Source organism: Triticum aestivum, chromosome 7D, assembly GCF_018294505.1.
Source record: "Triticum aestivum cultivar Chinese Spring chromosome 7D, IWGSC CS RefSeq v2.1, whole genome shotgun sequence".
NCBI classification, from domain to species: domain Eukaryota; kingdom Viridiplantae; phylum Streptophyta; class Magnoliopsida; order Poales; family Poaceae; genus Triticum; species Triticum aestivum.
This window is the reverse complement of record NC_057814.1, coordinates 68,095,544-68,101,414: the sequence shown is the minus strand read 5'-3', so window position 1 is coordinate 68,101,414 and position 5,871 is coordinate 68,095,544.

Genomic DNA, 5,871 nt, shown 5'->3' with positions numbered 1-5,871 from the left:
TTTATCGACCACCGATACAACTCTACGCACGCTTGACGTTCGCTTTACCTAGAACAAGTATGAAACTAGAAGTACTTTGTAGGTGTTTTTGGATAGGTTTGCAAGAATATAAAGAGTGCGTAAATAAAAAGTAGGGGCTGTTTAGATAAAGACACAACTAAATTAGTTTTAGTAGAGAGCTTTTTGTTACGAGAAAGTTATTTGTCCCTAGGCAATCGATAACTAGACCGGTAATCATTATTGCAGTTTTATTTGAGGGAGAGGCATAAGCTAGCATACTTTCTCTACTTGGATCATATGCACTTATGATTGGAACTCTAGCAAGCATCCGCAACTACTAAAGATCATTAAGGTAAAACCCAACCATAGCATTAAAGCATCAAGTCCTCTTTATCCCATACGCAACAACCCCCTTACTCGGGTTTGTGTTTCAATCACTCACGCAACCCACTATAAGCGAATCATGAACGTATTGCAACACCCTACAGCGGGAATCCCTCACGCTTGCGCGACACGGAGAGCACCAATAATAAAACATCCAACTCAAACCAATCACGATCATCAAATAGCCCATAGGACAAAACAGATCTACTCAAACATCATAGGATAGACATACATCATTGGGAAATAATATATAGCGTTGAGCACCATGTTTAAGTAGAAATTACAGCGGGTAAGAGAGAGGTTACACCGCTGCATAGAGGGGGGAAGAGTTGGTGATGATGGCGGTGAAGTTGTTGGTGAAGATTGCGGTGATGATGATGGCCACGGCAGCGTTCCGGCGCCACCGGAAGAGAAGGGGAGAGGGGGCCCCTTCGTCTTCTTCTTCCTTGACCTCCTCCCTAGATGGGAGAAGGGTTTCCCCTCTGGTCCTTGGCCTCCATGGCGTGGGAGGGGCGAAAGCCCCTCCGAGATTGGATCTGTCTCTCTGTCTCTCTCTGTTTCTGCGTTCTCTTCTGCTGCCCTTTCACCGTTTCGTATATATATGGAGATCTGTAACTCCGATTGGACTGAAATCTTTGCCGTGATTTTTTACCAAAAATTAGCTTTCTTGCGTCCGAAGTTGAGCAGCAACCGCCTTACGGATGGCCCACGAGGTTCAGGGGCGCGCCCCCTGCCTCGTGGCCACCTCGTGCACCGTCTCGCGTTGATTCTTCTTCCGGAATTTTCCAAATATTCCAAATATATTCTCCGTCCGTTTTTATCCCGTTTGGATTCCGTTTGATATGGGGTTTTTGCGAAACATAAAACGTGCCACAGACAGGAACTGGCACTGGGCACTGGATCAATATGTTAGTCCCAAAAATAATATAAAAAGTTGCCAAAAGTATATGAAAGTTGAATAATATTGGCATGGAACAATCAAAAATTATAGATACGACGGAGACGTATCAGCATCCCCAAGCTTAATTCCTGCTCGTCCTCGAGTAGGTAAATGATAAAAAGATAATTTTTGATGTGGAATGCTACCTAGCATAATCTTGATCATATGTCTAATCATGGCATGAATATTAAGACACGAGTGATTCAAAGCAATAGTCTATCATTTGACATAAAAACAATAATACTTCAAGCCTACTAATAAAGCAATCATGTCTTTTCAAAATAACATGGCCAAAGAAAGTTATCCCTACAAAATCATATGGTCTGGCTATGCTCCATCTTCACCACACAAAATATTTAAATCACGCACAACCCAGATGACAAGCCAAGCAATTGTTTCATACTTTTGACGTTCTCAAACCTTTTCAACTTTCACGCAATACATGAGCGTGAGCCATGGACATAGCACTATAGGTGGAATAGAATGTGATGGTGGAGGTTGTGTGGAGAAGACAAAAAAGGAGAAAGTCTCACATCGACGCGGCTAATCAACGGGCTATGGAGATGCCCATCAATTGATGTCAATGTGAGGAGTAGGGATTGCCATGCAACGGATGCACTAAGAGCTATAAGTGTATGAAAGCTCAAACTGGAAACTAAGTGGGTGTGCATGCAACTTGCTTGCTCATGAAGACCTCGGGCATTTGAGGAAGCCCATCATCGGAATATACAAGCCAAGTTCTATAATGAAAATTCCCACTAGTATATGAAAGTGATAACTCAAGAGACTCTCTATATGAAGGATCATGGTGCTACTCTGAAGCACAAGTGTGGTAAAAGGATAGTAACATTGCCCCTTCTCTCTTTTTCTCTCATTTTTTATTTTCTCTTCTTTTTTTATATATTTTTTATATTTTTTTGGTGGGCTTCTTTGGCCTCTTTTTTTTATTTGGGCTTCTTTGGCCTCTTTTATTTTGATAACCTCACATGGGACAATGTTCTAATAATGATGATCATCACACTTTTATTTACTTACAACTCAATATTACAACTCGATACTAGAACAAAGATATGACTCTATATGAATGCCTCCGGCGGTGTACCGGGATGCGCAATGATCTAGCGTAGCAATGACACATCGTGCTAGCTATCTTACGATCATGCAAAGCAATATGACAATGAATGCTCGAGTCATGTATATGATGATGATGGAAGTTGCATGGCAATATATCTCGGAATGGCTATGGAAATGCCATGATAGATAGGTATGGTGGCTGTTTTGAGGAAGATATAATGAGGCTTATGTGTGATAGAGTGTATCGTATCACGGGGTTTGGATGCACCGGCGAAGTTTGCACCAACTCTCGAGGTGAGAAAGGGCAATGCACGGTACCGAAGAGGCTAGCAATGGTGGAAGGGTGAGAGTGCGTATAATTCATGGACTCAACATTAGTCATAAAGAACTCACATACTTATTGCAAAAATCTATTAGTTATCGAAACAAAGTACTACGCGCATGCTCCTAGGGGGATAGATTGGTAGGAAAAGACCATCGCTCGTCCCCGACCGCCACTCATAAGGAAGACAATCAATAAATAAATCATGCTCCGACTTCATCACATAACGGTTCACCATACATGCATGCTACGGGAATCACAAACTTCAACACAAGTATTTCTACAATCCACAACTACCCACTAGCATGACTCTCATATCACCATCTTTATATCACAAAACTATTGCAAGGAATCAAAACATATCATATTCAGCGATCTACAAGTTTTATGTAGGATTTTATGACTAACCATGTGAATGACAAGTTCCTGTCATCTCTCTAAATAGATATAAGTGAAGCAAGAGAGTTTAATTCTTTCTACAAAAGATATGCTCACGCTCTAACAAGTATAAGTGAAGCAAAAGAGCATTCTACAAATGGCAGTTTTCTATGTAAAGAGAAACAGGCAATCCAAACTTCAAATTATATAAGTGAAGCACATGAAGCATTCTATAAAGCCATACTCAAAAGATATAAGTGAAGTGTAAAGAGCATTCTATAAAGCCATAATCAAAAAATATAAGTGAAGTGCAAAGAGCATTCTATAAATCAACCAAGGACTATCTCATACCAGCATGGTGCATAAAAGAAAAAAAAATGAAAACTAAATGCAAAAGACGCTCCAAGATTGCACATATCGCATGAACGAAACGAATCCGAAAACATACCGTTACTTGTTGAAGAAAGAGGGGATGCCTTCCGGGGCATTCCCAAGCTTAGACGCTTGAGTCTCCTTGAATATTTACTTGGGGTGCCTTGGGCATCCCCAAGCTTGAGCTCTTGCCTCTCTTCCTTCTTCTCACATCGAGACCTTCTCGATCATCGAACACTTCATCCACACAAAACTTCAACAAAAAACTCGGTAAGATCCGTTAGTATAATAAAGCAAATCACTACTCTAAGTACTGTTGCAAACCAATTCATATTTTGTTTTTGCATTGTAGCTACTGTAGTATAACTTTTTCATGGCTTAATCCACTGATTAAATTGATAGTTTCATCTAAACAAGCAAACTATGCATCAAAAACAGAATCTGTCTAAAACAGAACAGTCTGTAACAATCTGAACATTCACCATACTTCTGGTACTTGAAAAATTCTGCAAAAATTAGGAAAAATAAACAATTTGTATAGAAAGACATTGCAAAAAGAATCAGAACCATTTGACGTCCAGTAAAAAATTAAAAATCGCACACTACAGCCAAAGTTTCTGTCCTGCACCGCACAAACCAACAAGCATTGTAAACATCCTAAAGGTAAACCTTGGCACATTATTTTTATAATACAATGGAATTGTACAAGGAGATAATTATTTTTATTGAAAAGTTTCTGTAATCAAGATTCACAAAATTTCCGTGAGCATGAACAAAGTTCAAGGCTAGCTCCCACTTCAACAATGCTTGTCTTTCTCACTTTCACTTTCCTTTTTGGAAAAGTTTCGGGTTCCCCTCTTTATTTTTATTTTTTTAAAACTATATGAAAGCACTCAACAGAAATAAATGACTCTCTAAAACTTCCGGGTTGTCTCCCTGGCAGCGCTTTCTTTAAAGCCATTAAGCTAGGCATATAGTGCTCAAGTAATGGATCCACTCGGATCCCAAGGTATATCAAAGCCAATTTTAATTAACAATGATTTGTGATTTAGTAGTGAGCACAAAGCAACATATATCAAGAAATAACGAAGTCTAACTCTCTTCCTATGCATCGGCATGTCATAAAAGAACAATTCATGCACACCTAGTAAAGGCCAATGCATAGTATAAACAGTTTCCTGCAATTTTATCATGTTGGAAACATAGAGAGGTGGAGATATAGTTCCTCTCTCATAATAATTGCAAGTAGGAGCAGCAAACACATGCATATTATATCTATCAAAATAATCATGTGCAACGGTAAAAGGCAACCCATCAATATAATCCTTAATAATGACAAACTTCTCCAATATAGTGTAGTTGGGAGAATTCAAAAAGATAATAGGACTATCATGCGTGGGTGCAATAGCGACAATTTCATGTTTAACATAAGGAACTATAGCAAATTCATCTCCATAAGCATAATTCATATTGGCATCTTGGCCACAAGCATAGCAAGCAACATCAAAAAGGGATATTTCAAAAGAATCAACGGGATCATAGCAATCACCATAGCAATCATCATTCGGTAAGCACGAAGGGAAATTAAACAATGTATGAGTTGAAGAGTTACTCTCATTAGAAGGTGGGCACGGGTAGCTAATCCGCTCTTACTCCTTTTGTTCTTCGCTCTCCTCCTCATCTTTTTCATCCAATGAGCTCACAGTTTCATCAACTTCTTCTTCCATAGATTCCTGCAAAATATTAGTCTCTTCTTGGACAGCGGAGACTTTCTCAATAAGTGCATTAATATCGGAATTGTATTCATAATTCTCATAACAATATTTGAGGATAGCTAAATTTTCAGGTCTATAAACAACATCATCTAAATCTTCAAACTCTTTAAACATAGATTCAATTTCATAAGCACCCATAAAAGCAACAAATTCTTCTATTTGTTCCACATCATAGTAATCATATATACCATTAGCATAAGAAGCTAAGGTTTTATTATCATTAAATTTGCATGAAAAGGGAAGGTGTGGATCCTTCAGCCTAGAGCAACAAGTATAATCATAACTCAAGCATACTTGCCGAGCATACCACTTCAACATATAAATTTGATCCCATAATAGTTTCCCTTTTTGAGTTAAGCGATAATCCCTAAAGTATTCACGTTGATCCAACATTACTCCCATTACCAAATTGAATGAGGTTTTCTCAGGATTATCAAAGTGGTACATAATATTTTTCACATATTGAGCATCGAGGGTTTTAGGAGGTTCCCTATCTCCATGAGCAGCAAGTACACCTAATTTTTTTGGTATTTCGTGTTCCATATCCATAACTAAAGATAGAGAACAACTAAGAATAGCAAATAAAAATTACTTAGTGATAAAGCAAACAAGCACACACGAGAATA